Below are 15,275 nucleotides of genomic sequence, written 5' to 3' on the forward strand. Positions count from 1 at the left end.
GTATCCAACCGTACAGTAGGGGACAAATCAGTCGAATTAAAACTTTTAGATGTATTTGCTATCTGGGAGAGTGTAAAGGCCGTGGGTTGGCCCTGGGATTTTATTGTTGTGGCCCCAGGTACAGGCCTTTGGTGGGAAGTCGAGGTTACGACTTCAGTCACAGGCCCTTGTCTAGACAATGTAGGCCATGACCTTTGATCCTCCCACCTCCACAACATACTGGGACCTCCAATTTGGGGAGGGGCTTCCTCTTTAAGTTGAATTTTAAATAGGAGCCCGGGATTATAGTCAGAAACATAAAACCTTAAGCCCCATATTCTTCCCCTTTTCCAGTCAGTAAGGTTGGCCTTTTTTCCTCTTTCTGTGAAAGAAATATTAAGGGGCATGGAGCAGTTGGGATCTCTCCCTGGAATAAAATCACGGTGTACAGTAATCCAATCCCAACTAGAGGAGGGTTTCCAATATATGTGACCAGTGTTTTCACATCCCCAGGCCTTACAGTAGAAAGATTCTGCTCCCCCGCATCGTTTCTTTTCTTTTGTAGACCTGCCATCCTTGGGGCACACATAAAATTCTTGTTGTTGTAACTGGCATCTCTTTATCTTAGACTCGCACCCAAGCCGCGCAGGGCCACTGACCAATGCACCAGGGGCGAACGCGACACCATAGGCTGCCAAGTTATCCATTCCCCTTATTAGCTGACATACATCAGGGTGCAAGGTAGGCCACCATGTCCCGGAGGGGGTCACGTGGGTAACGGACCACACGACCTCCGTGGTACCAGATTGCACCTCCCACGTGAGCCTCACCGGGGCATACGGGCCGCCCATAATAGGGGTAAAGAGAATTGTAAGCAGTACTAAACAGTTTTTGAAATTCTTATCTTGAGTGGGTTTTGAGTACGTTGTAGTTTCCATTTTGGTGTCGGCTCGTCGGCAGGGTCGTCGGTCTCTTGTCTCTGTTCAGCTGTCGCCCTCTTGACGTGTGACACGTGTATCCAGGCGGCAATTCCGTCTACCTTTATCGCGGTAGGCGAAGTCAATAATACCGTGTAGGGTCCCTTCCAACGTGGCTCAAGCGTCTTAATCTGGTGTCTGCGGACGTAGACAATGTCCCCAATCTGGAACGAATGCGGGAGCGTAGGGCACTTGGACTGGTACACGGCAGTTAGCTGCTTCCCTATTTGCCTGTGGATGAGCTGCAAAGCTCGGAAGCGGGTCTGTAAAGTAGAGGATGTTGCAAATGAGTCAATACTGGGTCCCAACAAATCTGCTGCGGGTGGAGGGCCTCCGTACAATATTTCATAGGGTGTTAATCCACATACAGAAGGTGTGTTACGAGCCCTAAACAAAGCCATCGGCAGCAGTTCGACCCAGTCTCTAGTGCCAGTCTCCATTGTTAATTTAGTCAAGGTCTCCTTAATTGTTCTATTCATTCGTTCTACCTGACCTGAACTCTGGGGCCTGTACGCACAATGCAATTTCCAATCAATCCCCAGTACTTTGGTCACCAACTGACTTACCCTGGAAACGAAGGCGGGTCCATTATCCGACCCCAATACCTTAGGTAAGCCGAACCGCGGGAAGATTTCCTCTAGTAGCTTCTTAACCACGACTTGTGCTGTCTCCTTTTTCACTGGAAATGCTTCAGGCCAGCCGGAAAAGGTATCTACGAACACTAGAAGGTACTTAATTCCATATCTGCTTGGGCGGACCTCTGTGAAATCTATTTCCCAATTAATACCAGGCCTAGCCCCCCGTATCCGGACTCCTTCAGGTATTTTAGAACATCTGGGATTTACCTTGGCACATGGGATGCAGGCCTCTACGGTTTGTTTTACTGCTGCAGGTAGTCCCAATAAAAAATAAGAAATCTCCTCTCTATCCAGTAAGGTCTTAATTTATTATACCCTAGATGTGTCCATCTATGTAGATCTTGCACTAATCTTCTAGTTTCTTTTGTGGGTAGCACGACTTTGCCCTGTATTTTCCAGCTTTTAGTGGTCTCGTCGTAAATTCCCCCTAGCCTTTGTATGGCTGCCACATCTTGTTCGGTATAATTCCATTCCGGCCCCTGGCTGGGAGGATCTTGCACATTGATGTTTAACACGCAGCTACCCAAGGCGCTAGTTCTGGCCACCTCATCTGCCATCCGGTTACCCTGTGCCACTGGATCCTCTCCTTTTTGGTGGCCAGGGCAATGTATGATGCTCACCTTCTTTGGCAAGAAGAGGGCCTGTAGGAGATCTAGGATTTCCTGCTTATTTTTAATTTCTCTGCCTGCTGAAGTAAGCAGTCCCCTTCTTTTATATATTTCACCATGCACATGCGCCGTAGCGAAGGCGTATCGACTGTCTGTATAAATGTTTACCCTCTTCCCTTTTGCCTGTTTTAAGGCTTCAGTCAGAGCTACCAACTCAGCTTTCTGTGCTGAAGTGCCGGGTGGTAAGGCAGAGGCCCAAACAACAGTTTTTCCGTCGACCACCGCCGCCCCTGCCCTCCTCTCACCTTGATGGAGGAAGCTGCTGCCATCTGTATACCAGGTGTACTCCGCGTCTGGCAGGGGCTGGTCTGTCAAGTCCTCACGGGCCCCGTAGACTTCAGCCAGTACCTGTTGGCAATTGTGACTGACCTGCGTATGGTCTCCTGGTTCTGGCAGTAGAGTGGCGGGGTTGAGAGAGGCCGTCGTTCCAAACCGGATGTGCTCGGGGTTGAGTAACATTGCTTGGTAATGGGTAATTCTGGCATTTGATAGCCATCGATCAGGTGGCTGACGTATGACCGTCTCAATAGCATGAGACGTCACTACAGTCAGTGGCTGTCCCAGAGTCAGTTTGTCAGAATCTTTCACAATCGTGGCCACTGCCGCTATCATGCAAAGACATGGGGGCCACCCAGAGGCGACACTGTCCAATTTCTTTGAAAAATAGGCCACCGGTCTCTTCCAAGGCCCTAATTTTTGGGTCAAGACTCCCTTTGCAATCCCCCCTCTTTCGTCTATATATAGGATAAAAGGCTTGTTGGGGTCAGGCAGGCTTAGTGCGGGGGCTTCCAAGAGGGCCTTTTTTAGTTGATCGAAGGCCAACTGCTGTTCTTCTCCCCAGATGTAAGGGGAATTATTTTTTGTGAGGGGATATAGGGAAGCCGCAATCTCCGCAAACCCAGGAATCCACAGGCGGCAGAAACCGGCACTTCCCAGAAATTCCCTCAACTGGTGTGGGTTTTTAGGTGGGGGTATAAGCGCCACCGCCTGTTTACGTCCCTCCGTTAGCCACCTCCTGCCCCCTCTCAATTTATAACCCAGGTAAACTACCTGTCGGGCACATATTTGGGCCTTTTTGGCAGAGGCGCGATATCCCAGCTCGCCTAGCTTCTGGAGCAGGGATTCCGTGCCCTGTTTACAGTCCTCTTCGGTTTCTGCTGCCAGGAGTAAATCATCCACATACTGTAAAAGAGTCCATTGAGGGTTACTCACCCTAAAACTTGCCAAGTCATGATGTAAGGCCTCATCGAATAGTGTGGGCGAATTTTTAAATCCTTGTGGGAGTCTGGTCCAAGTCAATTGCCCTGAGAATCCAGTCTCCGGGTCCTTCCATTCGAATGCAAACAAAGGTTGGCTCTGGGGGCTCAACCTCAGACAAAAGAAAGCATCTTTTAAATCTAGCACTGTATACCAAGTGCGCGATGGAGGCAAAGTGCTTAGCAAGTTGTACGGATTTGGCACGGTCGGGTGAATGTCTTCGACCCGACGATTTACCTCGCGTAAGTCCTGCACAGGTCGGAAGTCATTGGTGCCTGGTTTCCGTACCGGCAGTAAGGGTGTATTCCAAGGGGATTGGCAGGGTTTTAATATTCCCAAGTCCAGCAATCTCTTAATATGAGGCCGGATTCCATCCTTTGCTTCCTTGGTCATAGGATACTGCCGTACAGATATTGGTTCAGCTGTAGGCTTTACATTTACTATTATAGGTGGCTGCTGAATTGCTAATCCTATCCCTCCGGTCTCCGCCCAAGAACTCGGAAACTTTTCAATCCACTCAGGGGCTAGTGAGGTTTTTATTTTTTCTTTGTCATTGTCATATAGACGATGTTCATCTCTTAATTGTAAAGTCAATACCTGCAGAAGGCGGCCTCCAGAGTCCGTCACTGAGGCCCCTTCCTTCTGGAAATGAATGTGGGCTCCCACCTTAGATAGCAAATCTCTTCCTAATAATGGATATGGGCAGTCCGGTACTAAAAGAAATGAGTGGGTGACTTGGCCAGTGGCTAAATCTACCTGTCGTTCTGTGGTCCAACGGCACATCTTTCTTCCAGTTGCTCCCTGGACGCAAGAAATTTTTGAGCTAAGGGGGCCAATATTTTTGTTTAAAACAGAGTGCTGAGCTCCGGTATCCACCATAAATGTGACCGGCTGGCCTCCCACTCTCAGGGTTACCCGGGGCTCAGGGGGAGGCTCCTGGCCCTGACCCCCCTAGTAATCGTCCTCTTCCCCCAGGGGAAGAACTGGAATGTCAGTCTCCTTTCTTCTTCTGGTGGTATTCTTGTTTGGACAGTCTCTGGCCCAGTGTCCTCTTTCCTTACAGTACACACACTGATCTCGTTCTACCCATGGTCTATTTCTGTCTCCCGGGTATTTCTTTGTTTGACCTCTACCATAACCTGACCTATCCTGCCTATTAGATTCGTTTACTGCGGTGACCAAAATTTTAGCTAGTTCCCTATTTTTCTTTTTGTCTCTCTGATCTTGTTCTTTTTGCATTCTTTCCTCTTTTTCTTCTTTAGTTTCCCTCTTATTAAAGATTCTCTCTGCCTCTTTTAGGAGGTCCTGCAATGTATAACCCTGTAAGCCCTCCAGTCTCTGCAACCGTGTTCGGATATCTGGGGCCAATTGGCCAATGAAAGACATTATTACATCTGACTGCCGGTCAGGAGCCTGGGGGTCAAACGGGGTGTACATCCGGTATCCCTCCATCAATCTTTCTAGAAACCCCGCCGGGGTCTCCTCATTACCCTGAGTTATGGCACGTACCTTAGCCAAATTGGTGGGGCGTCTCCCTGCCCCTCTGAGACCTGTCAGGAGAATCTGGCGATAGAGACGAAGTCGTTCCCTACCGGCTGCCGTACTAAAATCCCAATCTGGTCTGGTCAACGGGAATGCTGCGTCAATCTCGTTTGGCAGTTGAGTAGGTTGACCGTTGTCCCCTGGAACATTTTTTCGAGCTTCCGTGAGAACTCGCTGTCTCTCCTCCGTGGTCAGGAGAGCCTGCAGAAGCTGCTGGCAGTCATCCCAGGTCGGTTGATGGGTTAAAAGAATAGATTCAATTAATCCTGTCAAAGCTTGTGGATCTTGAGAAAAAGGTGGGTTATGGGTTTTCCAATTGTACAAATCTGAAGCTGAAAACGGCCAATATTGCATCTGATTCCCCACCGAGCGAAGTGGGAAAGCCTGTGCCTCCCACTGGCCACCCTCACTCCCCCCTCCCCGACGCAAGCGCAGCCTGGCACCCATGGGGGTTGTACGAGCCGGGGGGTCCTCCCCCCTTTCTCTCTGCGTAGAATCCCCCTGCGTAGAATCTGGGGAAGGTGCCATAGGCTCTCTCGGGAGGGGTGCGTAAGGCGGTGGGGTGTCAAAAAGCAAAAGATCCTCCTGCCCGCCCGGGAGGACCAAGGGTTTCTTCGCCTTGTGGGAATCTAACTCCTTTAATGGGCAAAGGGCCGAGGCAGGGGCAACCAGCGAATTTTGCGCTGGGTCTTCCCACACAAAGATGTCAACTGACGGGAGCCCGCTCTGATCCGCGGGTTGCGGTTTTAAAGGTGTTACGGATGGGGGCGGGGCGGGTAAGGCACCCGCCACGACCCGGTCAGCCGGGAGAAAGGGTTTTACCCATTTTGGGGGATATTGTGCCAGGTCTTCCCACACAAAGATATAGGGCACTTGATCCGGGTGCCCTTCCTTGCCTTCCCTGCAGACCTGGCTCTTCACCTGTAAGATAATTCGAGAGTCAAAAGTCCCATCCCGCGGCCACCCGATATTGAAGGCTGGCCACTCGGACGTACAAAAACTTATCCAGTTCTTCTTCTGCACTCTCACAGACAAGTTTTGGGCCCGTTCCCAGACCTCTCTCCAATGATCTAAAGTAAGACTCAAAGGTGTAGTTAATTCCTGTCCCATGTTGGAGGGGAAAGGCAAATCAGGAGAGTATATTAGAACACAGAAACAATCACAAAATTCACAAATGACAAGACTCACAAAGACACTGCGCACAACAATGGAACAAGACCTGCGCGCCCTTATAAGACAAGACCTGTGCGCAACAAAACAGAAACCAAAACTACCGATGGGAGTGGCTGCTGCCACCAGACCTTCTCCCGGGGAAAAAACCTTTCCCTAACCAGAACTCCCGATGGGAGCGAAGCGGCTTCCACCCGCCAGGCTCCCCAGAATACCGCCAATGGAGCGTCCTCCAAGGGCCTGAGCCAGGGGTCTTGACACATCTGTCCTGCCTACTACTGGCTCTTTTCAGATACAGGTCCTGTACAGGCACAATCTCAGTAAAACATGAACCTCCGGTACGTCAAGCGCCCCAAGAAAAAAATAAAAAATCAACAGAACACACAAAAACACTTAAAACAGCAAAAACTTACCTCCGATTGGAAAATGGAGCGTGGGTCTGGGGTCTCCAATCCCGGACGAGCCCCCAAGAATGTAAGACCCCCGACAGGTGTCTCACACTTTTACCGACCCCAGAAACACGAATTCCAGTCCAATCGCTGCAAGTGCATGAGGAAGTTTATTACATCTGCGCAGATGGGCCAACTCTTAAGCACAACAACACCCTCTGGTGGAGTGCGAGAAGAGAGGCGCCGATCATCAACCGCACAGCGTATTTAAGATTGAAAACCACAACATTAGCATATCTCCACATCATTGCCAAGAATCACAAGATAAACCGCAGCATGACAAATACATCACAAGGTAAAAGGGTTTTTGCAGAGTGAGGGGACAAAAACCTTGAGCAAGCATAAACACGGGGTCATCATGACCAAAAACTCAACATAGCTCCTAAAATAATTGTCACATGCTCCATTATCTCATAAAAGCATTAGCACAATCATCACATGTTACAAGGTCAGCTAAAGTCTAGTTATTTTAAACAAAATGCATTTTGCAAACCAAAGCATTTTGCACAGAAGCAAGATATGCAGTTAGCTCAAGCGACTTCATTTTAACCCCATCCTGCCTCAATTTCACAGTTTCTACAGTACAAAATTAAATGTTCCCTGATAAAAACATTCAAAACAATAAAGTCCATCGATAATAGCCAGAAAACACAAACACAGAGGCTTTCACAATATTTCGGTTTGAGTTAGAAAAAACAAACCCGGATATTTCTGGTTTCATCCAGTCATATCCGGACAAAGTGGTGTGGAATTCGTATGCATTGGGCTAATATAATCAGAGTAAAATGACTTTAGAAAAAAGCAAAGTCTTGTCGTTAGGCAAGTGCATAAAAAATCATCGATACAAACAGAAGTGTCAGGTTTCTTTGCCACAGATCCTCTAGCTTTCTCCCTAGAAAATACGAATATGTTCAGCTGGTGTCTCCATATGGAACCAATTAGTGTATCCAAGCTCAACATAAAATATTCCCCGGTAAAAAACGTTCAAAGCAATAAATTCCGTGGATAATATCCGGAAAACACAAACACAGAGGCTGTAGCAATATCTGGGATTAAGTTAGCCAAAACAAAACCGGATATATCCGGTTTCATCCACTCAATCCGGACAAACTTGTGTGGAATTCGTATGCAATGGACCGAGAAAATCACAGTAAAAATGGTTTTGGAGGAAAGCAAAGACTTTTCGTTAGGTAGTGCATAAAATGTCATCTATACAAAGAAATATCATGTTTGTTTGCCGCAGTTCCTCTAGCTTTCTCCCTAGAAAATACGAATGTGTAAAGCTGGTGTCCCCATGATGAACCAATTAGTGTTTCTACAGTACAAACTTAATTGGACCCTGATAAAATTATTCAAAAAATAAAGTCCATCGATAATATCCAGAACACAGAAACACAGAGGCTTTCACAATATTTCAGATTGAGTTAGCCAAAACACAACAGGATATTTCCCGTTTCATCCAGTCATATCCGGACAAAGTGGTGAGGAATTCTTATGCAATGGACCAAGAAAATCAAAGAAAAAATAGTTTTGGAGAAAAGCAAAGTCTTTTCGTTAGGAAGAGCATAAAATCTCATCTATACAAACAGAAATATCATGTTTGTTTGCCGCAGTTCCTCTAACTTTCTCCCAATAAAATAGGAATGTGTAGAGCTGGTGTCCCCATGATGAACCAATTAGTGTTTCAACGGTACAAAATTAAATGTTCCCTGATAAAAACATTCAAAACAATAGAGTCCGTCAATAATATCCAGAAAACACAAACACAGTGGCTTTCACAATATTTTGGATTGAGTTAGCCAAAACACAACCGGATATTTCTGTTTTCATCCACTCATATCCGGACAAACTGGTGTGGAATTCAGATGCAATGGACCGAGAAAATCACAGTAAAAATGGTTTTGGAGAAAAGCAAAGTCTTTTCGCTAGGCAAATGCATAAAATGTCATCTATACCAACAGAAATATCATGTTTGTTTGTCGCAGTTCCTCTAGCTCTCTCCCTAGAATATAGGAATGTGCAGAGCTGGTGTCTCCATGTGGAACCAATTAGTGTTTCAAAGATCACAATAAAATGTTGCCTGATAAAAAATATTCAAAACAATAAAGTCCGTTGATAATATCAGGAATACACAAACACAGAGGCTGTAGCAATATCTGGGGTTGAGTTAGCCAAAACAAAACCGAATATTTCCAGATTCATCAAGTCATATCCGGAAAAAGACATTTGGAATTTGGATGCAATGGACCGAGAAAATCACAGTAAAAATGGTTTTGGAGAAAAGCAAAGTCTTTTCGTTAGGCAAATGTATAAAATGCCATCTACACAAACAGAAATATCATGTTTGTTTTCCACAGTGCCTCTAGCTTTCTCCCTAGAAAATACGTATATGTTCAGCTGGTGCTCCCATGATGAACCAATTAGTGTTTCAACGGTACAAAATGAAATGTTCCCTGATAAAAACATTCCAAACAATAAGTCCATCGATAATATCCAGAAAGCACAAACACAGAGGCTGTAGCAATATGTCGGACTGAGTTAGCCAAAACACAACCGGATATTTCTGGTTTCATCCAGTCATATCCTGACAACTTGCTTGGAATTCATATGCAATGTACCGAGAAAATCACAATAAAAATGGTTTTGGAGAAAACCAAAGTCTTTTCGTTAGGCAAGTGCATAAAATGTCATCTAGACAAACAGAAATATCATGTTTGTTTGCTGCAGTTCCTCTAGATTTCTCCCTGGAAAATACGAATTCGTAGAGCTGGTGTCCCCATGATGAACCAATAAGTGTTTCAACGGTGCAAAATTGAATGTTCCCTGATAAAAAACATTCAAAACAATAAACTCTGTGGATAATATCAGGAATACACAAACACAGAGTCTGTAGCAATATCTGGGATTGAGTTAGCCAAAACAAAAGCCATATTTCCGGTTTCAACCAGTCACATCTGGACAAACTGGCATGGAATTCCTATGCAATGGACTAAGAAAATCACAGTAAAAATGGTTTTGGAGATCAGCAAAGGGTTTTCATGAGGCAAGTGCATAAAATGTCATCTATGAAAACAGAAATATCATTTTTGTTTGCTGAAGTTCCTCTAGCTTTCTCCCTAGAAAATACGAACGTGTAGAGCTGGTGTCACCATGAGAAACCAATTAGTGTTTCTACGGTACAAATTAAATGTTCCCTGATAAAAATATTCAAAACAATAACGTCCAACGATAATATCCAGAAAACAAAATCACAGAGGCTTTCACAATATTTCGTATTGAGTTAGCCAAAACACAACCGGATATTTCTGGTTTCATCCAGTCATATCCGGACAAACTGGTGTGGAATTCCTCTGCAATGGGCTTAGAAAATCACAGTAAAAATGGTTTTGGAGAAAAGTAAAGTCTTTCGTTAGGCAAGTGCATAAAATGTTATGTATACAAACAGAAATATCAAGTTTGTTTGCCGCAGTCCCTCTAGCTTTCTCCCTAGAAAATATGAATGTGTAGAGCTGGTGTCTACATGTGGAACCAATTAGATTTCCAAGCATAAAATAAAATGTTCCCTGATAAAAAACATTCAAAACAATAAAGTTCATTGAATATATCCAGAAAAAATAAACACAGAGGCTGTAGCAATATCTGGGATTGAGTTAGCCAAAACAAAACCGGATATTTCCGGTTTCATCCAGTCATATCCGGACAAACTGGTGTGGAATTTGTATGCAATGGACCGAGAAAATTACAGTAAAAATGGTTTTGGAGAAAAGCAAAGTCTTTTCGATAGCCATGTGCATAAACGTCATCTACAAAAACATAAATATTATGTTTGTTTGCCACAGTTCCTCAGGCTTTCTCCCTAGAAAATACGAATGTGTAGAGCTGCTGTCCTCATGATGAACCGATTATTGTTTCTACGGTAGAAATTAAATGTTCCCTGATAAAAATATTCAAAACAATAAAGTCCATCGATAATATTCAGAAAACACAAACACAGAGGCTGTAGCAATATTTCGGATTTAGTTAGCCAAAACAAAACCGGATATTTCTGGTTACATCCAATCATATCCGGACAACGTGGTTTGGAATTCGTATGCAATGGACCGAGAAAATCACAGTAGAAATGGTTTTGGGGAAAAGCAAAGTCTTTTCGTTAGGCAAGTGCATAAAATGTCATCTATACAAACAGAAATATCATGTTTGTTTGCCACAGTTCATCTAGCTTTCTCCCTAGAAAATAAGAATGTGTAGAGGTGTTGTCCGCATGATGAACCCATTAGTGTTTCAATGGTACAAAATGAAATGTTCCCTGATAAAAATACTCAAAACAATAAAGTCCATTGATAATATTCAGAAAACACAAACACAGAGGCTGTAGCAATATGTGGGATTCAGTTAGTCAAAACACAACCGGATATTTCCGGTTTCATCCAGTCATCCGGACAAACTGCTGTGGAATTCATATGCAATGGACCGAGAAAATCACAGTAAAAATGCTTTTGGAGAAAAGCAAAGTCTTTTCGTTAGGCATGTGCATAAAACGTCATCTACAAAAACAGAAATATCATGTTTGTTTGCCACAGTTCCTCTAGCTTTCTCCCTAGAAAATACGAATGTGTAGAGCTGGTGTCCCCATGATGAACCAATTAGTGTTTCTACGGTACAAAAATAAGGGTTCCCTGATAAAAATATTCAAACAATACAGTCCATCGATAATATTCAGAAAACACAAACAAAGAGTCTTTCATAATATTTCGGATTCAGTTAGCCAAAACACAACCGGATATTTCTGGTTTCATCCAGTCATATCCGGACAAAGTGCTTTGGAATTCGTATGCAATGCACCGAGAAAATCACAGTAGAAATTTTTTGGGGAAAAGCAACGTATTTTCGTTAGGCAAGTGCATAAAACGTCATCTATACAAACGGAAATAACATGTTTGTTTGCCACAGTTCCTCTAATTTCTCCCTAGGAATTAGGAAATTGTAGAGTTGGTGTCTCCATGTGGAACCAATTCCTGTATCCAAGCTCAAAATGAAATGTGCTCCGATAAAAAACATTCAAAACAATAAAGTCCATTGAAAATATCCAGAAAACACAAACACAGAGGCTGTAGCAATATCTTTGACTGAGTTAGCCAAAACACAACCGGATATTTCTGGTTTAATCCAGTCATATCCAGACAAAGTGGTGTGGAATTCGTATAAAATGAAGCAAAAAAATCACAGTAAAAATGGTTTTGGAGGAAAGCAAAGTCTTTTTGTTAGGCAAATACATAAAATGTCATCTATACAAACAGAAATACCATGTTTGTTTGCCGCAGTTCCTCTAGCGTTCTCCCTAGAAAATACGAATGTGTAGAGCTGGTGTCCCCATGATGAACCAATTAGTGATTCGACGGTACAAATTTACATGTTCCCTGATAAAAACATTCAAAACAATAAAGCCCATCAATAATATCCAGAAAACACAAACACAGAGGCTTTCACAATATTTCGGATTGAGTTAGCCAAAACACAACAGGATATTTCTGTTTTCATCCAGTCATATCCAGACAAACTGGTGTGGAATTCGTATGCAATGGACCGAGATATTCACAGTAAAAATGGTTTTGGAGAAAAGCAAAGTCTTTTCATTAGGCAAGTGCATAAAATGTCATCTATACAAACAGAAATATCATGTTTGTTTGCCGCAGTTCCTCTAGCTTTCTCCCTAGAATATACGAATGTCTACAGCTGGTGTTCTCATCATGAACCAATTAGTGTTTCAACGGTACAAAATTAAATGTTCCCTGATAAAAACATTCAAAAGAATAGAGTCCGTCAATAATATCCAGAAAACACAAACACAGTGGCTTTCACAATATTTTGGATTGAGTTAGCCAAAACACAACCGGATATTTCTGTTTTCATCCACTCATATCCGGACAAACTGGTGTGGAATTCAGATGCAATGGACCGAGAAAATCACACTAAAAATGGTTTTGGAGAAAAGCAAAGTCTTTTCGTTAGGCATGTGCATAAAACGTCATCTACAAAAACAGAAATATCATGTTTGTTTGCCACAGTTCCTCTAGCTTTCTCCCTAGAAAATACGAATGTGTAGAGCTGGTGTCCCCATGATGGACCGATTAGTGTTTCTACGGTACAAAAATAAGGGTTCCCTGATAAAAATATTCAAACAATACAGTCCATCGATAATATTCAGAAAACACAAACAAAGAGTCTTTCATAATATTTCGGATTCAGTTAGCCAAAACACAACCGGATATTTCTGGTTTCATCCAGTCATATCCGGACAAAGTGCTTTGGAATTCGTATGCAATGCACCGAGAAAATCACAGTAGAAATTTTTTGGGGAAAAGCAACGTATTTTCGTTAGGCAAGTGCATAAAACGTCATCTATACAAACGGAAATAACATGTATGTTTGCCACAGTTCCTCTAATTTCTCCCTAGGAATTACGAATTTGTAGAGCTGGTGTCCCCATGATGAACCAATTAGTGATTCGACAGTACAAATTTACATGTTCCCTGATAAAAACATTCAAAACAATAAAGCCCATCAATAATATCCAGAAAACACAAACACAGAGGCTTTCACAATATTTCGGATTGAGTTAGCCAAAACGCAACCGGATATTTCTGTTTTCATCCAGTCATATCCAGACAAACTCGTGTGGAATTCGTATGCAATGGACCGAGATATTCACAGTAAAAATGGTTTTGGAGAAAAGCAAAGTCTTTTCATTAGGCAAGTGCATAAAATGTCATCTATACAAACAGGAATATCATGTTTGTTTGCCTCAGTTCCTCTAGAATTCTCCCTAGAAAAAACGAATATGTTCAGCTGGTGTCTCCATGTGGATCCAATTACTGTATCCAAGCTCAAAATAAAATGCTCCCCGATAAAAAACATTCAAAAAAATAAAATCCCTTGATAATATCCAGAATACACAAACAGAGGGTCTGTAGCAATATCTGGGATTGAGTTAGCCAAAACAAAACAGGATATTTCTGTTTTCATCCAGTCATATCCAGACAAACTGGTGTGGAATTCGTATGCAATGGACCGAGAAAATCACAGTAAAAATGGTTTTGGAGAAAAGCAAAGTCTTTTTGTTAGGCAAGTGCATAAAATGTCATCTATACAAACAGAAATATCATGTTTGTTTCCCGCAGTTCCTCTTCTTTTTTTCTCCCTAGAAAATAACAATGTGTAGAGCTGGTGTCTCCATGTGGAACCCATTAGTGTTTCTACAGTACAAAATTAAATGTTCCCTGATAAAAACATTCAAAACAATAAAGTCCATCGATAATAGCCAGAAAACACAAACACAGAGGCTTTCACAATATTTCGGTTTGAGTTAGAAAAAACAAACCCGGATATTTCTGGTTTCATCCAGTCATATCCGGACAAAGTGGTGTGGAATTCGTATGCATTGGGCTACTATAATCAGAGTAAAATGATTTTGGAAAAAAGCAAAGTCTTGTCGTTAGGCAAGTGCATAAAAAATCATCGATACAAACAGAAGTGTCAGGTTTCTTTGCCACAGATCCTCTAGCTTTCTCCCTAGAAAATACGAATATGTTCAGCTGGTGTCTCCATATGGAACCAATTACTGTATCCAAGCTCAACATAAAATATTCCCCGGTAAAAAACGTTCAAAGCAATAAATTCCGTGGATAATATCCGGAAAACACAAACACAGAGGCTGTAGCAATATCTGGGATTAAGTTAGCCAAAACAAAACCGGATATATCCGGTTTCATCCACTCAATCCGGACAAACTTGTGTGGAATTCATATGCAATGGACCGAGAAAATCACAGTAAAAATGGTTTTGGAGGAAAGCAAAGACTTTTCGTTAGGTAGTGCATAAAATGTCATCTATACAAAGAAATATCATGTTTGTTTGCCGCAGTTCCTCTAGCTTTCTCCCTAGAAAATACGAATGTGTAAAGCTGGTGTCCCCATGATGAACCAATTAGTGTTTCTACAGTACAAACTTAATTGGTCCCTGATAAAATTATTCAAAAAATAAAGTCCATCGATAATATCCAGAAAACAGAAACACAGAGGCTTTCACAATATTTCAGATTGAGTTAGCCAAAACACAACAGGATATTTCCCATTTCATCCAGTCATATCCGGACAAACTGGTGTGGAATTCAGATGCAATGGACCGAGAAAATCACAGTAAAAATGGTTTTGGAGAAAAGCAAAGTCTTTTCGCTAGGCAAATGCATAAAATGTCATCTATACCAACAGAAATATCATGTTTGTTTGTCGCAGTTCCTCTAGCTCTCTCCCTAGAATATAGGAATGTGCAGAGCTGGTGTCTCCATGTGGAACCAATTAGTGTTTCAAAGATCACAATAAAATGTTGCCTGATAAAAAAATATTCAAAACAATAAAGTCCGTTGATAATATCAGGAATACACAAACACAGAGGCTGTAGCAATATCTGGGGATGAGTTAGCCAAAACAAAACAGAATATTTCCGGATTCATCAAGTCATATCCGGAAAAAGACATTTGGAATTTGAATGCAATGGACCGAGAAAATCACAGTAAAAATGGTTTTGGAGAAAAGCAAA

Source organism: Lepus europaeus, chromosome 6 (assembly GCF_033115175.1).
Source record: "Lepus europaeus isolate LE1 chromosome 6, mLepTim1.pri, whole genome shotgun sequence".
Classification (NCBI taxonomy): domain Eukaryota; kingdom Metazoa; phylum Chordata; class Mammalia; order Lagomorpha; family Leporidae; genus Lepus; species Lepus europaeus.